At 40.1% G+C, this 17,190-nt stretch overlaps 1 protein-coding gene across 3 annotated transcripts in view; it reads left to right on the top strand.

The window, feature by feature from the left end:
• HMGCLL1 (3-hydroxymethyl-3-methylglutaryl-CoA lyase like 1) overlaps positions 1-17,190 on the top strand; it is a 122,745-nt gene that overhangs the window by 3,988 nt on the left and 101,567 nt on the right. The gene's annotated exons all lie outside the window — the stretch shown is intronic.

Below are 17,190 nucleotides of genomic sequence, written 5' to 3'. Positions count from 1 at the left end.
TCTACAGCTACTTGGGAGATGTCCTCTGTTTCAAGTAGCATCTTGCTGTTCTCCTGTTTCACAACCTTTGGGGAATTCTCACTGCTTTTCGGAGTAGATAGACAGCAAAATTTCTGGTGTATTCTGGGAAGCCTCACATCACGTCTTCATTGCATTTCTCTGCAGCATCACCTTCAGCTCCGCTCTCTTGCTCTTGCCACAGTGCCCTTCTTTGAGTTTTCTGATCATCTTTCCTCTGGAAACATCGTCTTTACTTGTTTTTCTCTTTGCTGGGAAGATTCTTTTCAACCAACGAACCTTGAGATCTCAATTCCAACGTTGCTTTCTCATGAGATCTTTCCCAGACTCTCAAGATAACATTCTCTGTTATCTCCTATTGCACAGTGCACTCTTCATGATGTATAATATGAATATATATTTATTTTCACGACCATTTTGTGTTTAATTCCCTACCTGACCCCAAGCATCGTAACAGCAAGACAAAATGCCACCATAGGATTCTCAGCAAGGACCGAAATGTCTGATTAGTCTTTAATGGCCAATAAATACTTGTTGAAGGAACAGATGACTGAATGTTTACCCCTCTAGGCCATAAGCATCTCAGGTTTATGAGGACCGTGGAATCCTTCGTAGCACTTTTCAGAGTCCAAAACAATGATTGGCACATAATAGTCCAGTGCTAACTATTTGTCATGCGAGTGGCCAAGGTGATGAGTATAAAGACAGCTGTCAATCAATTTGGTCTTAGGGCTGGTAGATGGATGTTATGACTGCTTGTGTCTTGCCTGTTTAGCTCATGGAACCTAGTCATACTTTGATGGGGAAGAGAGTTGAAAATGGATTGTAGAGGCTGTTGAGAGATGAACTGGGCTTAACCATTTCTCCACTGTTCAGTCTAGCCGAGGGAATCATGGCAGGACCCCTAAGATTTGAAATCATTGTGTTGAAGTTGGGACAGACAGGATGGTCTATTTAAAAAGAATCTTGTGCCAGACAATATGAGATTTAAAATCTAGACCTTTTTCTGCCCCAGTATATTATTAAGATAAAATTTAATATTGTGCATGCACGTGTGTGTAAGTACAAATACACACGTTTGAAGTTTAACATTTTATTACCAAGTATAAAATGGGTCAATGTGAGTGAAAGGCTTTTACTACCACAGCTCAGCTAATTAAATTCTTTAGTTCTGTATTTCTTTTTTTTTTTTGCTAATGATACTGGTTTTGCAGAAGATTTCCTTAATAGAGTAGGAGGTTAAAATTGATCCTCCTGTGATTTAAGCTGTCTCTTAGGGCCAGTTTTACTTTCTCTGTTTGTCACTGTTAAAATGAATATGATGAAGTTGGCTTAACTGATTGATTTGAACATTTTGGTTGAAATTGAGGTTCCTTGTAAAGTAGCCCTTCTTTGATGACCAAGTGCTGCTTAAGCAGTGGCTGAACCTCTTTGCAGATGGATACGCCATCACGACAGTAAAATCCCCAAAGATCTCGATTCTGTCATAAACAACATTTGAAACCTATTAGATCTGAAAAACAAAATTGTAGATCGCGTGAGATTAAATTTATAGTCATTTTGCCTTCTATCCTGATCCTTGAAGTTCCATTTGCTTGGAAAAATGATGATCCCAACTAAAATGTCTCTTGAATTTAACCTGGATGTGTAATATTTTTGCTCAAATTTAACGAAGAGGTTAAAGTGACTGTATACTTTACAGTTTGGAACTCTGCCGCTGTTAATACATTTACTGACTACCTTAGGATAAGTGGGGAGGAATTTTCAGAAAGGGACCAAGCTACCATCCACTGTTTTCTCTTTGCCTCAGGTGTTCTTTGGTCCCTGCCCTTCCCTTTTTCCCTCCTTTTCTCCTATAACTTCTTTTGAAATTCTGTAATTCTATCATTATTATTATATTATTTTCGCCTGCATTAGCTTGTTAATTATACACTGTTTTTACAGTACAGTTGTTGCTACCTATAAGATGTCAATCTACAACCTTGACTTATTAAAACAGTATATAAATTAGTACATTGCAACTTATTAAAAATGTGGTAATTTAACTCCTTTTACTGCCTTCTGCTTTTTACATTGTTTTTGTTGTACATGTTAATTCATTATATGGTATATTTGTAATATATATTTATGCAGTCACTATACATTCATATTTATTTACCTATTTCCCCTTTCCTTAGTTCTTCAGTACTTTCTTCACCTTCCTTCTTTCATCTGCAATGACTTCCCTTCAACTAGAAGTATTTGCTCTAATATTTTCTTTAGTAAAAATCTGGTGGTGATAATTTCTTTCAGTTTTTCTTTGCTTGAAATTATACTTATGTATAGACCCACATGATGTGCATAAATATAATGAATATTGAGTATAAATCTATATTCCATAAAATGAATATGTTATGGCACAATGGCGTAACAGCAGTACGAAATGCAGGTTTCTCAAGGAAGACAATGGAAATCGGAGACAAACCAGAGAGAAGTCAGCTGTTAGTTTTATTTTTGGTTCTTCGCTGATAATTTATCTTTCCTTCCTCTTTTCCAACAGTGTGACTATGACGTGTCTGGAGGTGATTTTCTTTCTATCTGCTAATGGTTCATAGCACTACTTCCATCTGTGACTTGATGACTGTTGGCTTCCATGTGTTTTGGAAAATTTTCAACCAGTTCTATTCAAATATCACTTCCATTTTCTTTTATTAATTAATTAAGTAATTATTTTTACCCCCACCCTCCTTCCTGACTTGGACCGATGATTTGAAGATTCTTAAAACATTCTTTGTGCCCTGTTTCTTAGACTCATTTTTAAAATCTTTTCTTCCCCTGTTCAGTCTGAATTTTTTTCTCATCTGTATTCTGTTTCGCCAGTTCCCTCTTTAGCTTTGTCTAACTTGCTGCTAATTTAATTTGAGTTTTACATTTCAGTTATATTTTTTAATTAATGCATTTCTGTGTGTTTTTAAAAACCAATTTTTAGGTCTCTGCGACAATTCTCCCTCTTATCAAGAATTCTTGCATATTCATCAGTTATTTTATGTGCCATGTTTGATAACTCCAATATTCAGATCTCCAGTGTGTCTCTCTCATGTGTCTTCCCTTGGAATGCTTACTGATTTTTCAGTTTAGTTTAGCCCCTGACATGAAAATACTGTAGACATTATTTGAAGCTCTGAGTGATACTGTCCTTCTCCAGAAAGGATGACCTTTTTTCGCCCCCAGTTTGCCCACCCTCTACATCCTGCCTCTGTCAACCACCAGTCTGTTCTATGAGTTGAGATTTTTTAAGATTCCACATATCAGTGAGATTATACAGCGTTTGTTTTTCTCTGTCTGAATTATTTTGCTGAGCGTAATGCCCTCAGGGTCCATCGGATAGCAGATGTCAGGATTTGCTCCTTTTTGTGGCTGGATAACATGCCTTTGTGTAGACGTACACCCATACACCACATCTTCTTTATCCAGCCATCTGTCAGTGGACATTTAGGTTGTTTTCATATCTCAGCTGTTGTAAATAGTGCTGCTATGAACATGGGGTGCACATATCCATCCAAGACAGTGATTTCCTTTCCTTTGGATAAATAGTTAGAAGTAGAATTGCTGAATCATAGGAAAGTTTTATTTCTGATTTTCTGAGGAACCTCCATACTGTTTTCCATAGTGGTTGCACCAATTTAAAATTCCCATCGACAGGGCACAAGGATTCCCTTTTTGCTACATGCTTACCCCCATGTGTCATTTCTTGTCATCTTGATGATAGCCACTCTACAGATGCAGGAAGGCTTGATTATCTTTGCTTCCAGCAGGGAGTCAGTGTAATGGTGGCTTACTTTACGTCAATCAGATGTTTAGCTGATTTGAGGCTGGACCTGCTTCATTTGTGTAGGCTTGTCTTTTCTCGTCACTCTTACTTTTCCTTTTGTCACCCTTCAGGGGTCCTAACTAAAGGACTTGAACTCAGAACATGCCCTCCCCAACCTCTCAGGCTCCTGGAGGAGCTGATGCTTGTTCTGGCTTCTCATCTGATGGTACAGAGTTGGCCAGTGACTCAAGAGGAAGAGTCATGCCGAATGTTGGACCCACCACTTTCTGTTTTTCTTCTGTTTAGTCGATTGGCCCCTGAAGTACACCCTACCTTGACAACCCCTAAGGCTATCGAACAAGTGTTTTTCATTAATATTTGGACCAGATTTTCTGGTTCTCAGTGAGACATTTGTCCTGAACAAGCTAGTTGAAAGATTAACAACATAACAAGGAAAATATTTTAAAACACCAAATTTGCAATATAATTTGAATTGTAAAAATACATTCATTTGCCATATTACAAAGCTTTTGAAGTGGTTACATTCCAGGTAATAGGCAAACTGTCGAGAGTAACACTTCATGTATTTATTTTTCCAGCTTTATTGAGTTATAATTGACGTGTAACATTGCATAAGTTTAAGGCGTACTGGTTTCATACACCCATATATTGCAAAATGATTACCACCGTAGCTTTGGCTAACATCTGCATCACATCACATAATTACCATTTCTTTTTGGTTATGAGAACATTTCAGATCTGCTCTGTTAGCAACTTTCAAGCATATAATATAATATTATTAACTGTAGTATAAATTAATCACTATGCTGTACATTGGGTTCCTAGAACTTAGTCATCTTATAGCTGGAAGTTTGTATAAAGTAACACTTTGAAGTTCAAAAGATGAATAAAAAGATTGGCTGCTTCACGAAAAAGTAATATTTTATGGAAAAACTGACTTACAGTGGTTTTCACTGTAAGTACAAATTGTGAAAGATAAAGAAGATATAATACATAAAAATTAATCTTATGCTTAACTTCAGAATCTGGCTTTAGAGAAACAATAAACTATTTACTTCCTCTTTATGTATGACGTGGTTCAATCAAATTTGTTGAATGAATGAACCAATGAATGATTAATGCATAGTTTCTTTATAATATTTTATATCTATGGTTGTAAGATTATTTCCGATCTTTCAACTTTTATGGGCATGAAGTTGGTAAATATATTTTCTTCTTTTTGTTAACCTTTTCTTTATAATCTTATCTTTTGCTTTGCCTTGATTCATTCCTGGTTCATAGTCAGTATGGATTAGGCACTGCCTAACTGCCTTAACTGCAGGAACTCACTCAGTCCCTGTAATCCATTTTATAGAGATAGTAACTGGGATGCAGAGAAGTTAAAGATCTTGTTTGTGGTTAGTGGCTCATGATCTAGGAATTGAATTTGGGCTGCTAGAATTCCAGAAACCCCAGTTTTCACCACCGTACCAGTGCTTCCTGACTTTTCTGGTGATACGAATCAACTGAAGTGTTCATTAAATGGGGTGGAAATCCAGATTCAGTATCTCTGAGTTGGAACCCCCTCTCACTGCTTTCATTTCACCTAATTTTGGGAAACGCTGCGCTGGGCGATGCTGTATCCGCTTCTCCCTGTATCTGCCGTCAGAGGGTCTGCTGTCTGCTCACGTTTCCTCTGGTCTGTCTTTCCAGAGCTCCTGGCTCCAGCCCATGAAAGACTCCTATGAGTTTCGACTTCCCTTCTGTCCTCTTTGAGGGTGAGACTAGAGTTCTGCCTGGACGAGAATTGCATTGGATACAAAAGGAAAAACAACTTGGTTTCCAATAAATTTCCTGTTCTCTTCAATCTCCGATACTCTCTGTCCTTGGGTTTGCTGTTGGCTCCCCTGTCCCTTGCTTTCTCTCCTTCCAGCTGGCTTTCGCATCCTTCTCTCCCCCCACCCCGTGTTCTTGTTTTTTCATTAGCTCTGAGCTCCTCCAAGTCTTCCGGCTTCTCTTATGATTATTCACTCTGGGCTGTAACTTTCTCTGACCCTTTCTTCTTTCGCCGTTTTCCCCGTCCAGGTTGAGCTTTTATGTCTGTTTCTTTTTATTTTTCCCTCATCATCAAGGGGCTAGACTGCACAGACTTGGTGGGTCACGCCTGTGTAGCAGGCGGTGTTCAAAAAAGATAAAGCAAACTCATATATTTGGGGAAGATCATTTTAGCAGAAGTTCTGACCCAAAAGTGATTGTCCAGCCTGCTTAAAGACCTCACAATAAAAACAACACAGAGAAGCCCACTTTCCACCCGCTGGTCCCCCTTTGTCAGCCTAAGTAGGCGACGCGAATTGGCTACTCTGCAGGTGAGACATTTTTAACCTCTGGAAATGTTTTGTTTGGTAGAGATAACACTTAAAAGAGAAGTGCCTATGAATGCGCTAAACAGGATTTTTCCTCTTTACTCATAGATTTACCCATGTCTGGATATTTGGTTCTGTGACCCTTGCTGGACAATTACGTGGGGATATTTTAATGAGACCCATCAGGACATTTCTGAACATTGGCCTATTTTTCAACAGCATAGAGCTTAATCATCGTTCAGCAGGCAGGAAGGTGTCTTGATAAATTACCAGGAGTTTGCCATTTTCCCTTTCAGACCATCTTCCTTTTCTTAGTGATCAGAATTCATTCCTAAATGAACACAGGTGTTGGGGGATTTTTTTTTTCTCTCCTGGATCTAAGCATATTTATGAGCCAATTTTCATGCTCTTTTCTTACAGAAAATAAATATTGATGACCAGATCTTTTTCCTAAACACATTCATTTGGAAATCAGACAGATTTTTTTTCTTTGAATTTTACTCGGGGCTCATTTAAAAAGTTACTCAGCTTTGTAAAGGTATATATTTTGAACTGCTTTTTAAAAATATAACTTATAGAAAAGCCAAGTAATAACAAGAGGAGAGAAGCTCTCTGAAAAATACAACATATAAGCAAAAGCTGTTGTTTCTAGGCATTGATGAAGGGGCCAGAGCTGTGAGTGCCATCGTGCTTTTGAGAAGAGGAGCTGGTATTTCTCTCGCTGGTCCAGAGGGCAGGAGCGCTGTGCTGCAGCGCTGACACTTGGTGGTGAGGATACGGCGGGACAGGAGTGTGCGGTGTCAGGAAAGGGAGAACCAGCGTAGACACTGTCTCAGGAGCGCAGTCCACACCACGGTTTCATCCTTCACTGCTGGCCTCCTCTGAAAGCTCGTTTCTTCATTCTGCTGTTGATTTGGGTCGCTTTTTCCCCTCTGCAATCCCTTCTCACAGTTCAATTAAAAATTCACAGGCCTGTGCATTTGTTCTGATTCAGTGCCTGGGGAGTTAGTGATGCTGATCATAGACGTTATGGTGGAGGTGGATTTCAGGTCAGGTGGGATTTGGATAGATAACAAGGCATTCCTGGCCAGAAAGAGATGATTGAAGGCAGAATTAATGTAGTGAAATTATGGAGAATTATTCATTTAGTTATACATATACACGTGCCTGAGGTAACATATGAGTCAGTATGTGCATCACCGTCTGTATCAGTCTGTCTGTCTATCTGTCTGTCTATCTATCTTTATCTATCTATCTATCTATCTATCATCTGTCTCTCATATGTCTAATCTAATCTTTCTTACAGGAAAAAAAATAACTTAAAGGCCCCTAATCTTAAACATTGCCTTATTATTACTTCGTTGATTTGAAGAGGGGTGCTCACTTTTTACTAGTGGGGAAACTTTTTTTTTTTAACTATTTCTCTTACGTCCTTCACTGCAGCCCCAATTCTTGAATAGTGCTTAGTGGACCCATTTATATTTTCTACATTGAAGCAGAATTCTAAGGTTGAACAGATTGAAATACCTCTTTGTTAAATACATAATATTTGCAGTGCTAAACTGAGGGCTTCTCAATGGGTGAAACTGTATTTTATTTATGTTTCCATTATCTGGGAGGCTTAAACGCTTAGATCCTGTTAAATGTTTGTAGGATAAAATAGTCTTGTATATGCTAAGTAAAGCAAATATTCATAGTATAAACTTCAGGTGGTTTTAGCCAAATTCACTGACTCTCTGGTTGGCAAAAATATGTATTTAATTATATCAAGATTTTTTTTTTTTGTAAAATAGAATCAGTAGCTTTCACTCGTACTGTTTTTCATATTGAACTAAAATGTCTATTTTTAAAATCCTGTATGGATTTGGGAAGTTTGAAAGCCTCTTCTTCTCTTTCACGGCTGTCGTTGTAAAGATCAAAAAAAGTAGAATCTAGCTTGCCATTCACTTTCCATATCTGTATTTTTATTGAGTTAATTCACACAGTGTAGGATATGCCTCTTCTCGTAACTCTGTTTTACAGGAGAAGGACCAGGGACGTTGGGAATATAATGATACCCTCAGGGTGAGGCGGTTTCTCTATTACAGGGTGCGAGCTGTGGTCTCTGGTTTTGGATTCAGCCTGGGCTGAGCATCCCCACTGATAGTAAGCGCGTCGAATGTCACCTGTTGCTTGTAACTTTCCATGTCATGCTGCCTTGGGCTTGTGAAGTAGGGAAATGCAGATGGAAGGAAACTCCAACTACATAAAAACGCCTTTAATGTACGTTTCCCTATGTGTAATCAGCCTTTCAGAAAGTCTCCTTGGCGAACTTTATTAACAACCAATGGGGTCTAGGAAGCTTGGCAAACGAGGAGGCAAGAAACCCCAAGGAGAACGTGTCCGTCAGACGTCTTTCCTTCTGCAGTTTCCTTCCAAATGGTTTTGGATCTTGAAGGAAGTGGAGTGGCCCCCTGCCACCACCTCCTTACATCTGTAACCCACGGGGTGTGCAGAGTCTGGCATTCGCTTTTTAAATTCTTTCCTTGATCTGTTTCCATTTCACTGTGAAATAGAAGCCGATCGGAGGTTAATGTCGAAGTCAAAATATGAATCTTATTTTAGTTAGACATAGTTTCTGCCTTTTGAGAATTTTTATATGCGTGCCAAGGATTCTCTGATTTTTTTTTTAAAATGCTATGTCACAGTTCAGACCTCGTATTTTACAGAAAGCCAGGGACCTGGTCAAACCAAAGCCAAGGGCAATTTGGATCTCTCTGCCTGGGTAGGAGGGCTGTGTTCAAAAGACATTTGCAAGACCCTTGGAGAAACAGATGTAGTTATTCTGAGTTTCACCGTGAATGTCTGCTCTCGCTTAGTCCCCATTCCCTTACGACAAGATTTTAATATTTAATTCAGTATAATTCTGCCAAATGTATTAGGAAATATTGAAAGGAACACATCAGCTAAAGGAGATGGAACGTAAGCTTGCGAAAATACTCCTCTCTTGAGAGCCGGATCTCCTAAATCGATTTGCTCTCTGAAGAATGTATACAGATGTTGACCTTTTGATGGAAATGATGTAGTAATAACTTGTTAAGTAGAATATCAATCATTTGTCTTAATGCAAAAGTATGATTTAGGGGCAGGAGTATTACTTTAGCATACCTGCACTAGATTTGCAACTGACTTATTACGTGGGACACATTTAAGAATATAGGAGAGGCATAATATTATGTTAACTGTCAATAGAGTATTTTTACCAGGAGTTTGGGAGATTATATAATGATGACAGCCGTGTTGGTGGTGGTGATGGTGGTGGTGATGACACCAACCTCTCTTCTTCTTTTTTTTTTTATTGAAGCATGTAATCAGTTACAATGTGTCAGTTTCTAGTGTACAGCAGAACTTCCCAGTCATGCACATACATACATATACTCATTTTCTTAATCTTTTTCATTAAAGATTATTACAAGATATTGAATATAGTTCCATGTGCTATACAGAACAATTTATTTTTTAATCTATTTGTATTCATAGTGGCTAACAGTCAATAAATTTTGTCACCCGAAGGGAGCACAGCTGGGACCCACACTGTACCGAACAGGGTTTCATACACTAGTAGACTGCTCAATTCCTTCCCCAACCTTCTATTCTCAAGGAGAACAAATGAGCAGTGGGATACTTGGATCAAAGTTGTATCCAGTTGGGGTCAGTCTGCAACACTCCTGCCTCACTCAGGATTTGGTTGGGACCCAGCTGGGGAATAGTCCCACATCGATCTCCTTTAAAAGAGGCAAATAACTTAGAAAAGGTCTGCAAAGTGGTTAACATATAGCAGCTTCCAGAAAGGACGAAAGAAAGTGAAAAGTACCGAGAATATTTAGCCTTGAGTGTAGAAAGCAAAGGGGCAGTTTTATAACCCATACAGAAAGGGTTATCCTACAAAGATGAGTGTTTCTGTTGCTTTTTATTTAACCCAGGAATTAACTGAAACAGGAGGTTGAGTATCAAGGTGAAATTTTCTTAAAGGAGGGCTGTTAAATACTTGGAAGGGTGGTGATTAGATAAACCCGTTATCGTTGTCTTAAATGTACGGTGGCCACACATCCCCTTGGCTTGAGGTGGTCCTGATTCATGCCTGTGGCCCTGGGATAGTGAATACTGTCCCGTTTACTTTCAGCGCACCCTTGTCTGGATCATACTATGTGACCCTCTCGCTGAAACTTCCTGCTTCATTTACTTTGAAGAAACACAGACTTAATCACACACCGCCTCCCTTCTTCCCCGACCAGAACGCAGACTTTTCACACTGAGAACCCAGGTTCCCATCTCTGCCCCTGCATAGATTTCTCATGGTGCCTCCATGTGACGACAGTGACCAAGAGCAGTCACAGATAAGCAAAGCCAGAACCCCCCAGATCCCAGGACGTGGACCCCGCCTAGAGGCTAAGCCTTTTCCAGCTTCTGCGTTTCTGTGGAACATTTCTGTGGAAATGAGGGTGAGGTCCAGGCAGTGTCCTGGACCAGGAGTCCTGTTTCCAACCTGGCTTCCCCTCCGAGCAGAACATTTAAAAATCTCCTATCCCTCAGCGGGCCCACCATCCTCAGAATTATCCAAACCGCTGCTCCTTCCCAAAGCCCATCAAAGCTCGTTCGACCTTGTAGACCATCTGTCAGGACTGCGATCTTGGTCATCCGCGTGCTACCTCCCTTCACCTTGAGGGAGCCCTGAACAAATCTGGGGCCGTATCTTTCACCTGCCTGATGGAACCACCCCGAAGACGCATTTTAGCCACCTGGGGTTCCTCAGAGGATGAAATGATTGTCCCAAGGGAATGCCAGTGCAAAGAGCCAGACGCTGGCCAAGACTGGACTGGAGGAGAAGCCAGCGACGTATTTCAGTAGCATTCAATGGGGCTTTTTGTTCCAAAGTTTTATTGTGGAGCACATACTACTTATCTGGCCCTCCATTTTTAAAAAAATTTATTTATTCACTTGTTTATTTTTTATTTTGGAGGGGAGGTAATTAGATTTATTTATTGATTTGTTTAATGGAGGTGCTGGGGATTGAACCCAGGACCTCGTGCACGCTAAGCACGCGCTCTGCCACTGAGCTCTGCCCTCTCCGCCACAAGCCCTCTATTTAATTTGACCAGTTAGCTTGTCCTTGAATGTGCCCCCGCAGATTTACATTTTTTTTTTTTAAAATGCAGAAAAAGAGCCTGTCTAGAGAGGTGGTGGGAAGGTTAAGTGTCTGTGGTGGGGGCTGTAGCCCCCAGTCCCCGCCCCCTCTCCCCTCTGGGTGTGACCGTTCCAGTGAATTCTGGACAACGGAGCAAAGGAAAAGGTGTCACTTCTGGAGAGAAAGGGCACGAAGCAGGCGTGTTTCTCGCATGCTCTCTCTCCCCCTCCTCTCAGTGGGCAGGACCAAGCAAGAAGGAGCCTGGGGCCCTGAGTGGCCAAATCCTCCCGACCGGACTTGGGCAAGAATTCATCTGTGATGGTTTTAAGGCACCGACAGTGTGAAGCTATGTGTCACGGTGATTACTCATCCTGCCTAATCAAACCCAGTTCTCAGACTTTGAGCCTGGAGTGGAGGTTGAGCCTTGTGTTTGCAGAGTTTCCACAGACTGAGACTCAAGGGGCTTTAGTGGGCTGCTGGGAAGAAAGACTGGGGATAGAGTCGGGCACTTGTTCCCAAAGTGCTGCCTTATCTTTCTAACTGCTAACTTTTCCGGATGCTCAAATAGCTGGCATCCCGAAGAAAAACTCGTATTCAAAGAAAGCTTGGTTTTGTGTTTCAGGATAAACTTGAGTCTTCTGGGGGAGAAATAAACTAGCTTAGAGCCCGTATCCTCTAAACTAAATAGAGAATCGTATTTATTCACTCCTACCTTCCTTCCTTTATTCATTCATTCATTCTTTGGCAGTGGGGAGTGGGGAACTGTGAGTAGGTGTGAGGAACGGGCAGGAAGATGGGATCGTGTGAACCAGTGGAAAGCAACACTATCTTCCACATGATGAACGAGTCACCATCGCTGCTGAAGTCAAACCACTTGCTTGATCAAAGCCTTGGATTTCCATTTCCAAAACCCAGAGCTTTCTCAGGACTTTAAAGGACGGCCAGTATGATCAGGATGAGCCTATAAACGGATAGTAGCAGGATGTCTTTCCAGCTCTGAGAGACGCTAGCCAGTGGCTCTGAATAACCGGACATCGTCACTGTCTCTTCTGTTCCTCACGGCCACGTCCCAGTACGTTCCGTCTTATGTGAGTTGCATGTTCCGTTTCATATGATACCTGTAAGCTGCTCTGTCCCAATTCCAATTCCAGCTTTTTTTATACGTTCAGCTGTGATCTACGGTTCATTCTGTTAAGTCCTTGCCATAATCCCTCTGTTCCATTTTATATATCCACCTTCAGTGCTTCGTCCCCCTCCCTCACATCCTAACACCTTCACTTAATCGCCTTTTAATCATTTGCCTGAAAAGCAAACCCTCCGGCACTTATTGTTTCCTTCCAGATGCTGCTAAGGAATGACTCCCCAGGCACCTCACCTACCATTCCATGCATGTTCTGTTGGCGGGGCAGACTGGGATTCCAGCACTCCAAAGCTTTTAAGCTCTTTCTTTCCAAGAAAACTCATGGCTAACACCATTATTTCCTTACAAAAACAGCAAACATCTGCAGACTGAAACATCAAAACAAAGAACAAAAATTGTGCACTGTTCTGCTCAACTTGGATGCACCCTTTATCGGACATTTTCGGCAATAAATCAGTGCTCTCCCTTTCAATTTCTCTTAAAAGAGAAAAAAAAAAAAACAACAAAACACAGTGGCCATACACAGTGGCCGATTTTCAGTTTCCCCTCAGAGGAAGAGTTAACGAACAGGTTACACGCAATGACTAATTATTCCTTATGCCTTCCAGCTAAGCAAACTAACCTTCTATTTGGAAAGCTAACTTCTCACCGAATCCATCAGGTTGCTCAGTAAAGTTGCCTTTTCTTCTGTGTGTAAACAGTTCATTTCAGCTGCATTGCTTCATTTTAGTCAATAAACCGAACTATCCCAACAAACTGCTTACTCTAAACACACAGGATGCAATGTTTATGAAAATCGTTCATTTCTTCCACACTCTGATATTAACAACTTTGGGTATAATTAAACTGTATTATCTAATAACCTCGTTTTTAAAAGTTTGCTCTCAGTTCTACAATCTCAGTTAATGTAGGTTCCTTTTTAGAAATAAGAAAAGAAGGTCCCTACAATTTAAGACTGAGCCAAACCTCCTAATTCCAGCTGTTTCCTGCATAGAGCATGATGGCCTTAAGTCATCTTTTGTTTAGACTCTTCCTTTAGATCAGTATTTCTCGACCTTTAACATGCCTGTGAATCCCCTGTAGAGCTTCGTGTTAGCACGGTTTCCTGGGACCATCTCCAGAGATTCTGATTCCCTGGGTCAGGTTGGGCCATGAATTTGCAGGTCTAACCAGCTCACAGATGATGGCGGCGCTTCCGTTCCAAGGACCGGAGTTTGAGAACCACTGCTCTATCTTACGCCAACTTAAAAAAAAAAATCTATGTGATTATGCTTAAGTATCAGTCCACCGTCATCAACTACAAAATTGATAAGATATATCACTCCCTACCCACTTCTCCCACTGGTAACCATAAGTTTGTTTTCTATGTCTGTGAGTCTGTTTCTGTTTTGTAAATGAGTTCATTTGTATCATTCTTTTTTTTTTAGATTCCACATATGAGTGATATCATATGGCATTTTTCTTTCTCTGTCTGACTTACTTCACTTAGTATGACAATCTCCAGGTCCATCCATGTTGCTGCAAATGGCATAATTTCATTCTTTTTTATGGCTGAGTAGTATTCCATTGTATAAATATACCAAATCTTCTTTATCCAGTCATCTGTCGATGGACATTTAGGTTGCTACCATGTCTTGGCTGTTGTAAATAGTGCTGCTGTGAACAATAGGGTGCTTGTATCTTTTTGAATTAGAGTTTCCTCAAATATATGCTCAAGGGTGGGCTTGCTGGATCATATGGTAAGTCCGTTTTAAGTTTTTTTAGGAACTTCCATACTATTCTCCATAGTGGCTGCGTGAAACTACATTCCCACTAGCAGTGTAGGAGGGTTCCTTTTTCTCCACACCCTCCCCAGCGTTTACTGTTTGTGGACTTTTCAGTGATGACCATTTTGACTGGTGTGAGGTGATACCTCATTGTTTTGATTTCATTACCCTTATATTTGAATGTCCCAACTGATGTGGTTTCTAAAAGTTCTGACAGATTTTGAAGTCAAGAAGCTTCTACATTTCATTAAATATAGTGGCACTTAGAGTAACAGTGTACTCCAAGAATAATGACAAAATGAGTAATTGAGTTACTTGAAGGCATTGCAAAATCTCTTTGGCTGAAGGGTGGGGGTCAACTGAAACCTTATTGCTGAGGGATGAATGTCTAACCATTCATCTGCCAGCTCTGGATTCCACAAGGTCTATGTTAAAAAAAAAATGTAGATCTTCTATAACCCCAAACTACTCTTGGAATTTGAAAGGAGTCTCCCTGGGGTGAAAGAAGAAATTAAGATCTTGCTTGTGAAGAGGAGAGGGAGGGCTGTTTCTGGTACTCTGCTCTCTCAGCCTGTGATGCCAATCAGAATTATTACTGTATTTAATTTGCCTTTTACATTCATATTTTTTCCATAAAAACATTTCCAACAAGTAAATAGCTGTGACCGCCACGCTCATTTATAGCACCAGGCTGCCAGGTTTGAATATGAGCTCTTATTTACTCTCCTGATGAAGTGAGTACCTCTCTGTTGCCTCTTAAAGGTCCAAACTGAGGTTGACAGTGCCAAGTGGAACAGGATGGGTGGAGTCGGGGGTGTCGGCTCTGGAAGGGGATAAAATTGTTGGCAGGCTCCAAAGTGGGCTAATGTCTCTTAAGTATTTTGAGCTCCTCGCTGAAAGACCTTGAATAATTTCCAGGGATTATTCTGATTATGTCAGGTAATCAGCTATCAACAATAATTCCTTTCATTGTACATTTTAGACAAGTAGGTACATTGTAAAATGATAAATGGGAAACTTTTAAGCTAGCCTGCTTTCAGAGTATTAGAAAATGCTTCTCATGTCTTCAGGGGAGCCTGAAGAAAGGCAGAAGGTAAACATTGGTCAAGCACTGTGCTACATAAATGCTTTCTATTTTCAGTCTTATTTAATCTTCACAAAAAAACTAAACAAAAACAAAAAACAAACAAAAATACTCAGAAAAGAGTCAAATTCCCACTTTAAACAGAGGAGAATGAGGACGAGTAATTAAGTGATTTTCTCAGTTCTGAGCATCAGAACATGGGAGAGCCCAGTGGTTTGTCTCCAGGATTTTTTCGCCACCACGTTGGCTGACTTACCGTGCTTTCATTTTTTTTTTTAAATTCTTATTTTTTATTGAACTGTAGTCCGTTTACAATGTTAGTTTTGTGTGTATGGCAAAGCGATTCAGTTATACATGTACATATGTGTACACCATCATTTTTTGTAGTTTTTTTCTCTTTGCTTTTTGTATTGACGTATAGTTGACTTACAATGTTGTGTTAATTTCTGATGTACAGCATAGTGATTCAGTTATATATATACATGTAAATATATTCCTTTTCATATTCATTTTCATTATAGGCTATTACAAGATATTGAGTATAGTTCCCTGTGCTGTACAGAAGAAACTTGTTGTTTATCTATTTTATATATAGTAGTTAGTATCTGCAAGTCTCAAACTCCCAGTTTATCCCACTATCTTCCCCCTTTCCCCTCTGGTAACTATAAGTTTGTCTTCTGTATCTGTGAGTCTGTTTCAGTTTTGTAAATAAGTTCGTGTCTTTTTTTTTTTTTTTAAGATTCCATGTATAAGTGATATCATATGGTATTTTTCTTTCTCTTTCTGGCTGGCTTCACTTAGTATGATGATCTCCAGGTCCATCCATGTTGCTTCAAATGACATTGTGTCATTCTTTTTTTATGGCTGAGTAGTACTCCATTGCATATATACCACATCATCTTTATCCAGTCATCTGGCCATCTGATGGACATTTAGGTTGCTTCCATGTCTTGACTACACCTTCATTTTTTAGGAGACGTCTAAGATTTACTTCCATAATGGTGTTAGAAACAAAGCTACTCGAGGAACTGAGGCTTTATTTTGGGAATGTTTTCAGTAGAATAACTCTTTAAAATTGATCTGTGTACCAAAATGGGCTTTCTTTTCTTTGACCGAGTTCTAGCATATGGTCTTGCATATGTTGTGTCCGGTCAGAACTAAGTGAATGAATAAATGAACAGAACAATGATTACCAGCACCTCTGATTTGCCTCATGGCTATTGTGTGTACAGCACTATGCTTATCTTTGCCCACGCTCTGTGTAACTATCATAAGCTCCGTTTTATAGAGGAGTCAGTGAAGGCTGGATTTTTGTCTTGGGTGCTAGGTTCAGTCATTGATGATAGTGGATCCTTAGAGATCCTTAGATAGTGGTACCTCCCTGGATAGTCGTATCTAACTGATCTGTGTACCTGGGGAGGAGATCCTGGAGGAGGTGGCTGTGCTGTGGAGCCAGTCCCCCATACTTGGACTCACGGTGAGAGACCGCCATGTTTGATTCCTGTTTGTCCGCCCTGAGTCTGAAATGGAGGAGTGGTCGTATTCATGCTTGACATTTTGGCCAACACAGTGTCCTACAGAGGTGGCTTGGCTGTGGTGTTCATCAGACTGTTTGGTACTTTGAATTGTGTATGGAGTATTCAGCGATCATTTTTACTTTGTTTTGTTTGTTTTTAGATGTCTGCATTAAAAACATGACCCCAAAGTCCCCTGAATCACTTTTATAATTTCTTAAGTCACATTCATTGAGTAGCTTTTCATCTCATTAGAATTTTGGTGAACTGTTCTTTGATGTGGTGGATCAGTGTGATGTTCTGCAGAAAGTCCAGATATTTCAGATCCCTTGAAACATTATGGTGGATGG

Source organism: Camelus ferus, chromosome 20 (genome assembly GCF_009834535.1).
Source record: "Camelus ferus isolate YT-003-E chromosome 20, BCGSAC_Cfer_1.0, whole genome shotgun sequence".
Classification (NCBI taxonomy): Eukaryota; Metazoa; Chordata; class Mammalia; order Artiodactyla; family Camelidae; genus Camelus; species Camelus ferus.
This window is presented reverse-complemented; position numbering and strand designations above follow the sequence as displayed.